The 15,170-nt window shown below is 51.4% G+C and overlaps 1 protein-coding gene across 2 annotated transcripts in view; it reads right to left on the bottom strand.

Moving 5' to 3' along the window:
• ADAMTSL4 (ADAMTS like 4) overlaps positions 1-14,717 on the bottom strand; it is an 82,755-nt gene extending 68,038 nt beyond the window's left edge. The window contains exon 1 of one of the 2 annotated variants that reach the window (XM_054998651.1): positions 14,630-14,717. The gene's annotated coding sequence lies outside the window, so the exon portion shown is untranslated. Of the gene's footprint in view, positions 1-13,550; positions 13,620-14,629 lie in introns of those variants that run through there. The other variant, XM_054998652.1, reaches the window with a different exon arrangement.
• Between the last annotated feature and the right edge of the window lie 453 nt (positions 14,718-15,170).

A 15,170-nucleotide genomic window follows, 5' to 3' on the forward strand; every position in this document is an offset into this window, starting at 1 on the left:
TTCAGCAAACTAGCTCCTTGTTGCCATCTGGGTGCAATTCAAGGCTCTGGTTTTGATCTGCACAGTTAAAGCTTTGTGTGTATAGAGCTATGCGCACACTGAGATTCACTCCACACAAGCACAAAACCACACACAGTTTCTTTAAAGCAAGTTACTAGACCATATGGCTTGCAAAGGGAGTCTCAGAAATGCACAGGCAGTGAAACCCGCAAACCGAGAGTGGTCAGATTTTCAACAACAACAACAACAACAACGTTCGCCTCCCCTCCACGGCTTTTAGTCTTGGCAGGGGACGCTTACAGGCACCTCTGTTGTTTCTTCAGGAGGACTAGAATCCAGGATGGCATTTTCCAGCAACAAAACTGCACAGAAGGACAGGTTGCCATCTGCCCTAGTTCATTTTATTTTTTATTTTACTCAGCAGGGCTAGTGGTATGCAAAATTTAATTTTTTGTTGCACAGAATCTGGACTGCCCTGGCACATAACTGGATATATCAACATAACGCAACATAACACAAATCCATCTGCCTAAATCTGCCTTTCCGCAAACGATGCAAAACCGAATTCTTTTTGCTCAGATAGGAGGGATATATTACAGGGAGGTGGCTAACAAGTAAGGGACCACAGACTTCACCGTTATGTTGCCATACATACTACTTGTAGCTTTAAGTATGACCCTACTCGGTAGTTCCTTGTTGTTTTATGTCAGTCTTAGAATTACTTATGTTCTGTTTCAGCATTTCTTCAACTCTGTATTGGATTTTTGCTAATATTATATCTTTGGAAACTTGCATTTATTTACCCTTTGGCATTGTGAAATGCCCTTGATATCGACTATACTAATTTCACACTGTGTAATCCACCTCGAGTCTCAGTGAGAAAGGCAGACTATAAATGACATAAATAAAATAAAAAATAAACTGACTATACAAAGTAGCCTATTTATTGTTGTTGTTCTTGTTATTTATCGTTTGCCTTTTTCATTGAGATACAAGGTGGATTACACACCGCAAGTGAATACAATATAATCAATAGCTAGGATGTTCACAAAGCAAAAATACAATACGATTGAGAATTAGGACATTCGATGAAAACAGATACAATAGGTATGGGAGCCCTATTTGCAAACAAACATAAAGCTTAACAGATAAATGAAACTTAAGTAATTAACACAATGTTAAATTACACTGAAAGAGCATACCCACATCAGCAGACAGTAGTCAGTAGCCTAGTCTACAGTCCCTGTCCCTCACCAAGGTGACTCTCTGCACTATTTCTTAAGACTCCGCCCTATAATCCGAGCAGAAAGACCTCCTGAATAATTCAGTCCTGTATAGCTTGCACAAAGCCAGGAGAGCCGAAGCTTTCCTGCAAAATTTCGCTGGCCTTTGCTAGCCAGGAGGAAGCAAAAGGCAGCTGGAAGACCACCGAGGCCCTCCCGCCTTACGATTTAAAAGTCCGGCTCAACTTCTCCCCCCCTGCAAACTCAACACTGCAGCCATAGGGGTCGGGAGCTTCGGTTCCGTTTCAAAAGGAAAGCCGAGACTCTTCGCAGGCAGAATTCTGCCACCCCGTTACAAATCCCACGCTAGCGTGGGTGCACTGCGGGACCCGCCCAACCCGCGTCTGCCCTGCCCCCATTCACCCGCCTGCAGCGCAGCCTCCGAATCAGCATTTTTAAAAAATTCCAGCTGTCCCACTTCCCCACATCTCACACATCTTGAGCAGAAGACATCTGGCCTGGCTGCGGCAGCAGTGCGCTCGCTCATGGCAACGCACCAGCAGCGGCCCAGAGGGGAAGGGCTGTCAGTTTGCTCGGCCCAAGGCAGCAAATTCTGACCCGAACATTCAGCTCCTTCTCCCCTCTCCTCCCCACCAAATCCGGGTGAAGCAGCTGACTAAGCGCCTTGGGGCCCCTTCTAAACCGTCTCCCACCAGAGCCCCCAACCCATCAGCCAGCCCTCCACCGGCCTTCTTGGAGCCCCTTCAAAAAGCAGCCAGTTACGGTGGGGTCCAGAAGCTCCCCGACAGCTTGCCCCCCCCCCCCGCCCTGTGGCTCCACAGTTAGCAAAGCCTTGTCCAACCTCAGTCGGCAGCAGAAACGTGCCTTTGGCTCAGCCTGCCACAGGACCTTCTCCGTCTCTGCCCTCCCCGATCCCAAAAGGGCCATCTGCCCTCCAAGCAAGTCTGGCCCGGGCGATTCTTGCCAGACTCGGAGGCTTCCGGTTCCTCAGGGAGCCAGCCTGGCTGACCGTCCCGGCACCTCTTGAGGTCCACAGGGTGTGAGCTTTGCTGACCTACACAGGAAGAAGGTGTGAGTAACCGCTGAGCCCGGTCCGAGCTCGGGCAGCGCTGGCCACGCTTGGCTGCAACGGTTGCCGAGGGATGCCGGCTGAGATGCCAAAGGCAAGGACAAGCCCCCGCCCCTCTGGTCTGGCCAGGCCAACTCTTCTCCTTGCAGGTCTCCAGGGCTTGTCCCACCCTCCGCCCTGGGCCAGGCCCTGGACAGGTCTGCAGGAAGCTGCCTGGTCTCTGACGGGGGGGGGGGGATGGAATCCCCACTGTCTTTTCCTCCCCCCACTCCAAACTTTTCACACACACACACACCACATTTATTGCTTGGAATATGTGCACAGCCCCAGCTTCACATCACAGAGGCCTATTTTTACTATGCAGACGCAACCTCTTACCAGCCCAACGGACTGCTTTTAATAGCTGCCTAGCAGGCAGAAACCAACAGGTAAAGCACACAGGTACACTCCAGGACACTCTGTGACAGTTCTAGAAGGATTGCCGAGGGTGGATTCATGCCCCTTTTTGAAAAACAAAACCCGAGGCCACCAGTCTTTGGTCCGGGAGAGCTGGCCCAGGAGGGAGAATCACAAGCCCCCCCCCCGCGTGTGGGAAGGTGGGAGGGGCGGGGGAGCAGCTCCCTCCTGCGCTAGCTCCAGGCAGGCACCAGGAAGGATTTAAAAGAGGGGCGCTCAGGATTAAGGCTGGAAGGGGCTGGGGTCTTATCCCTTGCAGCGCCAGCAGTTCCCAGACCCCCCCCCCCGGCAGCCTGAGGAACTCTGAAAGCAACTTCCAGCTTGCAGCAACAACAACAAAAAATCCCACCCTCAAACTAAACAACTCTGCACAAAGTCCTTCGCAGAACCACAAATGCCGAAATGACTGAAGGCCAAAACCTTTTCCAGTCTGGGGCCTCTTCAAAGCCAACCTCAAACACGAGATCCGCTTTCCAGCGTTTTTTAAAACCAATATATCTTTCTTTTTCCAAGCTTGTATCTGCACTGCATCTTGAAAGTGATTTAGTCGTCTTTCTCTCCCCGCAGAGATGGGGCGGGGCGGGTGTCTGTACAAGAGCACACTCAGCACCCTGGCCAGAAACGATTCTTTGGGGGGGAAGCCACCGCGGTTAGCCTAGCATAGACTTTTATGGTGCAAACTGCCCTCTGTTTAATCTACCCATTCTCTCTCTCTCCCTCTCTTCAAAAAATACTTTTAAGAAAGGAAAATGGTGCTGCTACTGCTGACTTGAACTGCCTCGGGGCACAATCCAGTCGGTGGGGCTCAGCTACCAAGGGAAGAGCAAGCACTCAACATGCCCCCCCTGCCTGCATTCTTAAATGATACAACCCAGGAGAGATCACTTTGCGTTTCTGCGTCTCTGAGCATAAGCAGAGTGCTTCTCCCCGCTCCCACTGCAGAACAATTGCAGTCTGTAGTATGAGAAGACAAGATTCTTTGGAAAAGTCAATAATGCTAGGAAAAGTGGAAGGCAGCAGGAAAAGAGGAAGACCTAAAACAAGATGGCTGGACTCAATAAAAGAAGCCACGTCCTCCAGTTTGCAGGATCTGAGCAAGTCTGTTAAGGAGAGGACGTTTTGGAGGTCTGTCATTCATGGGGTCGCCAGAGGTCGGAGGCGACTTGATGGCACACAACACACACAGTTGAGGATCAATGAAATGAACAAACATGGGTTGTTCCCAATGTGGGTTGTTCCTCCCCAATTACTCTGAATCCCAGCATGGCTCTTTTTAGAAATTAAGCCTGCACTTCTCTGGGCATTGGCCGGAGAAGCCAGTCCAATGACTTTGTGCAGTTTCTAAAAACTCGAATAGCTCTCGTGCCCTGCTTGTCCACTGCGCCTCCTCCGAAATGCACCCCCCGCTTTCCCCTCGTGGCACAATCAGGTGTCCCCCCACCACACGGACCGCTGCATGGATAACAGGGCCAAGATGCCTTCCGAGCTGAGCCAGGTTTTCTTTTTCCCAGTGATCAGCTCTGTCCTGTGAGCGGGAGGCGCCTTCCTTCCACCAGGGGCGGGCAGATGTGCATTGCTATGCGATGAAGCGATGGGCGACCGGCCGGTGGGGCTCAGGGGGGCTGTCCAGTTGTTAAAAAACCGGAGCAGAGGTGCGCTTCTACCCACGGGCCCCATTTGTGGAGAGAGGATTAGATGCCTGCCCAGGATTTAAGTGCAGGGATTGGAGGACGGAGGACAAACAACGGTATGGTACAGGCTGAGCCGCGGAGGGTTAAACCTAGCCCAGCAACTGCTGCTGCGAACTTCTTGGGAAAGGGCCGAGCAGGTTACAACGAGGCGAGCAACTGGCAGGCACGCAGAGGTGCAAGTCGCCAGCAAAATGAGTAATGATCTGTTAACACACCAAAAAATGGGTCATAATTCTCCCTCCGCTTCCCAAGGCTTGTGCACGGCTGTCCCGATTCAGTAATGTTCACATGCAGAGAAACTGCCTCTTGGGGACTAGTCACCACTGCGGACTGGAAGAGGGCGGCTCCTTTGTTTCCAGGCACAAACACCTCGGGCAGCCAAAGGACTCGCCCCCGTGGCCTCGTCGCACAGCACCGCCGGCAGGATCTGAACCAAGCAGACCCTGCAGCTCCTCCAGTGCAGCCGGGCTGCAGCTTGGCTGGTGTGTTTCTGGCCTGAAGCCGACCTGCAGAAGCCCAGCTCTCTAGGAAGTTTCCCAGAAGGTCAGAGGGACTCTCCTACCCTTGACATGCAAGGGGAGGCAGGCTAGGCACTGTCAGGAGCTGGTGGGCAGGGCTGGAACATGGCGGAGGGGCTTCCAGAACCAAGCAACTGCTATATATTTCAGAAGGTTCTGGGGAATGCTTCCCCAGTCAGCCCACTTGGGCCTTACCACCCCCTGAATCAGCTGCGAATGCATCCCCCCGAAAGAACCCAACACACCCTAGAAAGTACTGGCCATCCCATACCAAGCCCCTCATGGCCTTGGGCCCTTGTATCTGCACCTCCCTCGCTATGCCCTACCATGACAACGTTGCTCACCTGAGCCAGCTGCCACCCTACAAACAGGCAAGATCAACAACTCGAACACGTGCCTTCTCTGTAGTGTCCACCACCCTACGGAACAGCCTGTCTGGGGAGGTCAGGAAGGCTCCCACACTTCCGTCACTGTGCAAACTACGTAAAACAGAACGCTTCAGGAGGGGACTTTTATGCAGGAAACAGGGCTGCATTATCACAATTCAGAAAGACGCTTCAACAGACGGAATGGGATTGTGGACTATACCACTAGTATGTTGCTGTGAGCATTATTTTGTTCTTAGTACACTGTATTTCTTCTTACATAATACCATTTACTGCTTGTTTAACATGTCAAGTTTAATATTTAGGCTTTGTTCAGATTCCGGGCCATTTTCACACATAATTAACGTTGCGCAACATTGCGCAACACTCATGGAACACTAGCATCTTTGGGGTGCGATTTCTGATGTCATCGTGCCACAAAAACAGAATCATGACGGGGCAATGTCAGGAATCATGCCATGAAGATGCCACCAGTCCGTGAGTGTTGCGCGACGGGGCTTGAAGGCTGTCCAGAAGCGACAACTGGTGCAACGTAAGTCAGCCGCCAACTGAACAGAGCGCATCGATCGGAGCATAACCCAAACCAGTAAGGCCAGTTCTCCCCATCTCCTCCTGCGACCCTCCCCTGCCCTTCATCCTAACTTAGGGAGCAGCCCGCTGGTAGCGTTCTGCCTGCCTCTCCTCGTGGCACCTCGCCAAGGGTCTCCCCCAGGCAAGGGACACTCGGAGAGGGAGGGGGAAGGATTTTTCCACTGTCCTGCCACAGCTTGCAACGTCAGCCAAACATTCTGGCTCTGCACCAAGTTTTAGTACCTGGAAAACATGATGGATTATTTTTTCTTCCAAAGCTAGGTTATTTTTAAACATTTGTGCTGGGGCCGAGAACAGAACGGCCGCAAATGCTCCGAAGGTTGCTTGTTAATGCTGGCATGGTGTGGGATCCCAAAGGGCTTTTGGCCATAGGAGCAAGTTTGCACAGGACACGGTCACGTGTGACACTGCTGTGTGCCACTAGATGCCTCCTGGGGCATGCTTGCCCAATGTATTTGCCTGTTGTGAGAGCCCCTCTCCACTAAATAGCTGCAACCAGAGGCAAGTAAAAGCAGCTGGTGGCTGTGGAAGATGGTGACTTTTGAGGCTTCAGTTATGATTGCACCCCTAAAAGTGTCGGTCGGCACTTTCTTCCCACCGCTCAAATCAAAGAAGTCTTTAAGAAAATGCCCAGTGCAGGGCCAGTCAATCTTAACTTCTTATACCCTCTCTCGGTAATGCCACTAAGGGAGTACGCGTCGCCTAAACAGATCTACTCAGCAGTAAGTCCTATGTTATTTAATAAGGCTTACACCCAGGAAAGTGTCCTTAAGACTGGGAGACTGGCTAAGTCCTAGATAGACGGAGATCCAAAACCGACCTTCAGTGCTTACTATAAATGCTGAAAAGTGCCTCTAGGAACACACAGAGCGCTAATCTGTCATCGCTGAGCGACGGCAACAATTTAGCCAGGGTGCCTGGAGCCCCAGCACTTGTAAGCATGAGAAAAACACAGTCGTTCTCCTATTCAGAAATCCAGAGGAGTTAGCCATGTTAGTCTGTAGTTGCAAAATAGTAGAGTCTAGTAGCACCTTTCAAGAACCACAGCTCTCTTCGTTAGATGCAACTTTATTGTAGCATAAGCTTTCGAGAATCACAGCTCTCTTCATCAGATGCAACTTTATTGTAGCATAAGCTTTCGAGAACCACAGCTCTCTTCATCAGATGTAACCTGATGGTTGCATCTGACGAAGAGAGCTGTGGTTCTCGAAAGCTTATGCTACAATAAAGTTGGTTAGTCTTAAAGGTGCTACTGGACTATTTTTCCTATTTAGAAATGATTTTCCATTCCTCTTTCTGTATTTCCACCCGCAAGCTCTCCCCCATTTTCTGCCTCTCCTAGGGCCTCCCCGAGCAAGGGCCCCCAACGCCTGCTTGCTCCTCTCCCTTCTCGGTCTGAGAGCAACACAAAGGTTTTCCCCAAGCAAGATGCTCATCCCCCTCCCCTCCTCAGTTAGGAGACAAGCCTAACTAAGCTCTCACAATGACATTTTAAAACAGAATTTGTAAACACCCCATTCTGCCAGATCCATGCAGCGACACACCCAGCATGCTTGTACAGCATTCTGCTGGAGCAGAAACGGCACAGGGCTCCTCATCTTTTCACATGACACTGTGTAGGGATATATTCTTAAGACTTAAATTAGCAGAGTTTAGCAGAAATGTGCATTGGATATAATGGAGAACACACACAACTCCAGTGTTTAGCTCTATAAAAAAAATAGTTTACTACATAAAAGGATAAAAGGTTACATCGGAATAAAGTAAGAAATGTGTTACTAGCTACATCTTGCTAGCTTCTAGACTAGACAGAGACTTTCTTCTGAGGGTTACATCCAGGGCTCATTTCGAGGGGGAATGCGCAGGAACGCAGTTCCGGCAGTGCCCCAAAGAGGTCACATGTCAGGTGGCCCCGCCCACCTGACTCTCGGCCATTTTGGGCCCGTTTCAGCCTGGATTGGGGCCGAAACAGCCCGGATCGGGCCTCTGACGGGTGGTGGACCTCTCTCCCACTCAGCAGCGGCCCGATCCTGACCATTTTGGGCCCCTTTTCAGCCCTTTTGCCATTTTGGGCCAAATTTCGGCCCTGAATGGCCAAGATTGGGTCCAAAACAGCCAGGATAGGTGATGTCAGGGGGTGTGGTATATGCCAATGACACACTTCTGGTGATGTCAAGGGGCGTGGCACATGCTAACGAGTTATGCTAATGAGTTCCTCTCGCTCTCTACGAAATGATCCCTGGTTACATCCTAGATAGCAAAAGCAGACTAGAGTGAAGGCAGCCCGAACAAAGAGCAATAAAACTTCAGTATATCTTTCCACTTAATTGCCCCCACCAATAAACTGGTTGCTCAATAGAGAATCTTAATTCTACTTCATTAAGAACAGAGGCCCCCCTTTCTATCTACTCCAAGCCTAAGTGGTTACATGCAAATAGAGGTGTACTAAGGTGTACTAAGTAACACATTTTAACTCTTTCACGACTGAACGTAAACACTTGCTAATTCCCAACACACTGCCTTACACTATGTCAGACTGCACCCCAACCATCCATCAAGGTTGGCATTCATTTATTTATTTATTTCACTTACACCCTGCCTTTCTACCCAAAGTGGCATACATTGTTCTTCTCTCCGTCATGTTATCCTCACAACAACCCTGTGAGGTAGGTGAGGCGGAGAATGTTTGACTGGCCCAAGTGAGATTCCACATCAGAGCGGGAATTCGAATCTGGGTCTCCTAAATCTCAGTCCAGCACTCTAACCTGTTTGCCTCTGATAGGCTGAGAAAGATCTTTCATATCACCTACTACTCGATCCTTTCAACAGGGAACTCCGGGGATTGAACCTGGGACCTGGGGGGGAGGGGGGGGAAGGTGTCACAGCAGAGGAAGATGGACACGTAAAACCGAGCTCCGACCCACCCACTCCCGAACCTAATAAACCTCATAAAACTTACATAGCAAAGTAAATATCCATAATATGGACAAATAAAGCACAGATAACAAAAAACTGCAAGACTTCTTCCAGACAACGCAGCTACCGGCAACACAAAATAAGTTTGGAAAAGATGTGGATAAGTTGGCGGCAGAGGGAAACCCGACAGGTAATTCCCCACCCAAAACTGAGTTATCTGCACTAATAAAAATTATGGAACACAATATTCTGGATAAAATTACAAACTTAATCCAACCCTTAACAGAACATATCACAGAAATAAAATTAGACATTAATAAAGCTATTCAAAAGGCAGACTGTGCAATGGATCTTAGCATTACAATGCAAAAGGAGATTCAATCTTTACAAAAAGATAACGGCCAAACGCAAAACAGAATTCAAACTCTCAGACTTTTAATCCGACAACAAACCCTCAAATGCAGAGGCTTTGAAGAACCTGGGACCTTCAGCATGCAAAGCAGGCGTTCCACCACTGGGCCACAGCCACTCCCCCATTAAGACGTAACAGCGGTCAGAATTACCAAGCAGAGGGTCGTCCTATCTACAATTGGCCATGGACCAAGACACCCATTGCACCATCAACCTACACAAAGATCACCAGAGCAGCCGTCCCGGATCGGAACAAAGGGACCCCCAGTAAAGCAGCCTCATTTTCCACAATAGTCAACCAGATGCCTCGGAAGGCCTACGAGCAGCCCACCCCCCACAACAGGCACTCCGGGGAATTCTGCTTCCAAGCACAGAGTTCCCATTTAACCACAGCCGTGGGTGGACCTGTCCTCCACGAATTAGTCCCTTTTAAAGCCACTGATGCTAGCAGCCGTCACCACATCCTGTGGCAGTGCGTTAAGCAACTTAATGGCATAAAGAAGGGCTTTGCTGCATTTTTTCAATCTATTAGAAGAATGTCAGAAGAGCCCTGCGGGATCATACCGGTGAGCCATCCCAGCCAGCCTCCTGTCCCATACAGCAGCCAACCAGTAACTGTAGAGGGCTCTCAGCTGCAACAAGGTGCCATTGAATGCCCTAACTGTCGATCCTATCGTATGTTTGTTCTGTGAATGTCTGCGCTATTGATAGTAAAGCGTCCAGTAGCACCTTTAAGACTGACCAACTTCATTGTAGCATAAGCTTTTGAGAGCCACAGCTCTCTTCCTCAGATGATGAAGAGAGCTGTGGCTCTCGAAAGCTTTTTCATCAGATGATGAAGAGAGCTGTGGCTTTCGAAAGCTTATGCTACAATAAAGTTGGTTAGTCTTAAAGGTGCTACTGGATGCTTTACTATTTTGCTACTGCAGACTAACACGGAGAACTCCTCTGAGCTATTGATGATATTGCATTCACTTGCAGTATATAATCCGCCTTGGGTCTCAGTGAGAAAGGAGGACTATAAATAAACAACAACAGTAACAACAACAGGCATAGAGGCCTCCTGGCACAGGGTTTCAGAGGCTGACAACCTTTAAACGTCCCTTTGGTCACCATGGCAAGATAGACCACCCCCCTCCTCCATGAATACAAAAAAGTTGCTTATCAATATCATGGATGTCTCCTACTGTTCTGGGAGAAAAAAGTTCTTTCCATCTTCCTTCTCCACTCCAAGCATGATTTTATCAGCTTTTCTCATGCCTGGCTCACCCCCCCCCCCCGCCCATTAAACAGCCCAAAATTCTTTTGCCTTCTCTTGATTCAAGGGCTAGTTTTCCGTAACGGGCCAAGTCTTTATTACCTTTGCTGGCGTCAGTGGAACAGAAACGCAAGCCCTGTTGCTCTTGGCCCTTTCGGCACGCCCATAAAATGTGTGCGCTGCATGCGCCAAGGACGCTCAGCACAAGCCCTGCACATGTTGCATGCCACAAAAGCTGGCAACGGCGATACCACGGCCAAACACTAAAGTGTCAACCCCTGAGCCACCCTCCTTCTGTGCCGAAAGCCCACAAAGCTAGAAGGAGGTCTTTGCCAAGCAGGGCCACGGAATGCCAACGCACTGGGAGCCACCTCTGGCACTGCTCTGCTCCGTGCCCCGATTGGTCCTGCTTGTTCAAAAGCAGGAAAGGAGGTTTGGGGAGGAAGACCCTAGGAGAAGACCCACTCTCGGGTACCGAGGACATGCCCCCTTTCACCTATGCCCACTTAGCAACACCCTTCCCTATCTACCATCAGCAGTACCCCCTATTTAAAGAAACAGATATGGCGCAAGATTAATAATACGGCAAACTTCTCTCTGAGCATGTACAGAGTACATTCTTTCTTTTTAGAAAATAACCCTGTTCTTGCCTTGCTTGAAAGAACACACTCAAATATTTTATTCTTGGGATTTTTTAGGGGAGACATGAAATTAAAGCAGGGGGAGAGAGGTTACGGAACCATTCACGGCAAGCGTAGAAACGTTTCCCCACAAAATGCACAAAGACTAACTATTGCCCACCACCCCAAACTCGCAGTGAGAAGGGCAGTGTTTAAGGTAGGGACCACGTGCCCACATCACAGCACCACCACCTCCGATCAGAGGATTTCAGCCAAGTTCATCACGATTCTGGCCTCGTCAGAACCTTAACCTTCTTTACAGAATTGCCTCCATCACATATAAATTGCTTATACAGGGTACTGAAATGGCATATCATGTAGGAATAGTTGGAAGCAGGTTAAGCAAAAATCGCAAATTAGCCCCACTCCCCCCATCCGCCCCGAGCCTACTGGTGTGGGGAGGGCGGAATATAAATCGAATAAATAAATAAATGAATAATCCCAGCTACAATCAAATCTTAAATGCTAATATACCCACCCCCATTTTGGCAATGGGCACATGTGAAAACCAGCATACTGTAGTAGTTAGAGAGACTAAGATCAAGGAGACCCAGGTTCGAATCCTCACTTTGCCAGCAAAGCTTGCTGGGTGACGTTTTGCCACTCACACACTCTCAGCCTAACCTACCTTACAGGGTTATTGTTGTGCAGAGAAAACGGAGCACAGAATGATGCAAGCCGCTTTAGGTCCCCGTTGGGGAAAAGACGGGCATAAAAGAAGTAAGCAAATGACGGTGCTTCTCTTGGGCCACAGCTCAACTTCCTCTGCCAGTACACACCTGACCACTCTTTAACCAGCACACCTCTAAGTCAAGCAAGTAGCCACAGCCTTTATCTGCACTGGAGGACTGCCAACTGACCAGAAAAATAGAATCATAGAGTTGGAAGGGACCCCCAGGGTCATCTAGTCCAACCCCCTGCACAATGCAAGAAACTCACAACTACCTCCCCCCCCTCCACACACACACACTCCATGCTCATACCCAGATGATAGCAATACTCTGTCAGGATCCCTGGCCAAACTGGCCTGGCGAAAATTTCTTCCTGACCCCAAGGTGGCGATCGGCGTTACCCTGGGCATGTAAGAAAGGGCCACGAGAACTAAGCACTGATGTAACCCTCCCTCACTACAAATCCATATGGGTTAAATGCACAGCTGCAAGGAGGGACTGTCAAGTTGGCAGTCCTACCACCGAGTAAGCCTGGCTTGACAACCGGCAGCACAAATGTCCCCAACAGTAAGCCAAGCGCTGTGCTGGTAATCAAGGTAGCCCTTCGTCTGACTTTTCCTCCTTCCAGACAGCTGATCCAACTTCTGAAAAGATGTGCAGGACACCCTCGTGTATGAATATTATACACCCACACATTGTTTACTATACCAACTTTAAAAAAAAACTGTACCTGGGATCAGGTGCGGAGGTGTTCTATTAATGTCACAGCTGCTAGCCAACAGGTATCCATCACCACCTGAAAACCTACAGAATTCGGGGGGGGGGTTCCCCCAGAGGAAAAAAATACGCACTGTTTTGAGGGCAACAGGCAGGCCGCCTCCACATTCAAAGCCCCATTGAGCCACAAATCTGAATGGGTAACCTCAGGTCAGTTATGAGTCCTACCGCCCAGGGTTGTTGTGAGAAGGGGAGAAATAAGAATGGTGCTCTGAGCTTCTTGGAGAAAACTGTATTCAACAATGAGATCAGGCTGGGCCAACCCAGAAGGCAACCAAAGCCAATTCTAACGATTTGTGTCTGATCTCCCTGCCTCAGACCCAGGGGTCGGAAGAGCTTTGTTATTCATCAGACGCAACCGCACACCTTGCCACATACACACACCACACCCCTGTTTCCTTGGAGCCCTCAAGATGGAAAAATGCAAAGGTTTTGTTTTGCTTTGCTCTCCCTCAGATGTCAGAGTAGAACCCGATACGGGAGCATTCGGGAGTGAACCTCTGCCAAAGTCAAGCAAGGGAGGCTTTTCTTTTAACGTAGACAGATCAGACACAGAGGGATATTCTAGCATGCCCAAGTCAAGAGAAGGGGAAGGCAGGCAGGATTTTAAAAGATAAGCTCGGAGGGTGGTCCCAAGAGCCTGTCGAAAATAAACAGACGTTGCGCGGCACCGGAAAGACTTGGGCATTGTTGCTCGAGCAAGAGCTGCCATGTACCAGAGCCCGCCGGGTCAGATCTCGGTCTTGGTGCCAGGAGTAGAAACTGAGGAGCCAATTTTTAGATCCTTCATTATTTCCCTCTCCTGTCCCACAGGAGCAGAACTTGATGCCATCTGATGAAACCAAGAGATTTCGGACACACACAAGGCGCAGAGTTTCTCACCTGGTACCCAGACGACTTACGGAGTTCCAAGCCACAAGGTGTGCCGACCGCCGAGACTGCTTTTTTAAAAGGCGTAGCAGCAGCAGCAGCCACTGGCCGCACAGAAGGTCCTCCACGTACAGGAGGGTCACCTCACACAAAGCCGGAGGGCAACAAAAGGGGGAGGCTTTGGCCACTAGGCCATACTTCCCAGGAGGGCAGCTGGTGCAGAAACTGATCCGGCCGGGCTGCTGCTCCCATTTACGAATGCGCCGGAGACACAGCTTCTTGTGCGGCTGCACAGGCAAGGATGGGAAAGTACCTTCAGCGGCAGAGACAGGGAAAAATCCCCACCCCATCTGACGCTGTGCGAGTCCGAGAAGGATCACGTTGGCCTTGGTATCATGTTACTGGCCTGTGCTGACCAGCGAGCAGACAATGGGGACCGGCTCACCAGCACAGCCTTTGCCAGCCTTCTTGATCAGGGGACTCTATAAAAAGGTGCCGTTTCAAAAGGCCAGCGCAGTTTTGGGAAGGAAGCACGCGGCGCCCCAAACGTGGAGGCACCCTTGGCTTTGCCCGGATCAGCCCCCCGGAGCAACTTCCTGCTCTGTCTACGAGGTGGTCTGAAATGGGCATCATTCGGAAACTGGAGATCCCAGAGATGAACCAACAAGGTCCCCCTGACCGAAACCCAACAGCTGGAAACAGACGCTCCATCTCGGGGCTCCAACTGGTCCTCCAGGGATAGCTTGCAAGACTCCCACCGGAAGGTCACAGGGGGGGGGTCTGTCCTCAGTGCCCAGGGCGGCCAGCACTCATTTCCCAGACCGAGATGCCGTTCAGCCCCAGATCCTGCCTGGGGCTCAGCCTGGGCACACACCAGTGCCTCTGAGCACATGCAGAGAGCCTTCCCTTTCGCAGCAGCTGATCTCGGATCAAGGGGTGGAGGCACTCGGGCGCCAGCTCGGAGAGCCCCCCCCCCAAAAAAACCCCAATGAAAACCGTTCCCAAGGAAACGTGTCCTGCCAATCACCCGATCACTCGTTCTCCCCGCCCTCCGCCAAGGTGTTTAACGAGAGGGTGCCCAGCGAGCTTACCTGGGGAGCCGCCGTGCCCAGGCAGGGACCCGGGGAAGGGCAGCCGTTGGCGCGCTTTGCAGGAAGGAAGAAAGAAAGAAAGAAAAAGTTTCACCGGGGGAGGGCGGGACTGGGGGGCTGCGGGCGAAAAGCGGCCCTCCTGCCCGGGACGGGCTGCCTCGGAGCAGCGCAGCCGGCGGGGCGGGGGGGGGGGGGCGCGGCTGGGCGGGGGGGGGGGGCGCGGCGGCGGCCACGAGGCGCTGGCGAGGGAGGGACGGAGGGACGGAGGGGGCGGGGGGGCGCGCGCCAGTGGCCGGCCGGGGCGGGGCCGCCCGAGACTCACCGGGGGCGCGGGCGCGTGCCCGGGCGGGGGCGCCTCCCTGGCTCCCTCCGGGGCTCCGGCTGCGCGCGAGCGATCGGCCCCGCGCTCCGGCTGGCGGGCTGGCTGGCGGGGGCCTCGGCGCAGCCTCCCGGCCCGGCCCGGCCCCCCGAGCCCCGGGCAGCTCCGCCTCTCGCGCCGCGCGCCGCCGGAGGCCACTGGCGGGCAGCGCGCCGCCGGATC

This window comes from Eublepharis macularius, chromosome 1, assembly GCF_028583425.1.
Source record: "Eublepharis macularius isolate TG4126 chromosome 1, MPM_Emac_v1.0, whole genome shotgun sequence".
In the NCBI taxonomy this organism is placed as follows: Eukaryota; Metazoa; Chordata; class Lepidosauria; order Squamata; family Eublepharidae; genus Eublepharis; species Eublepharis macularius.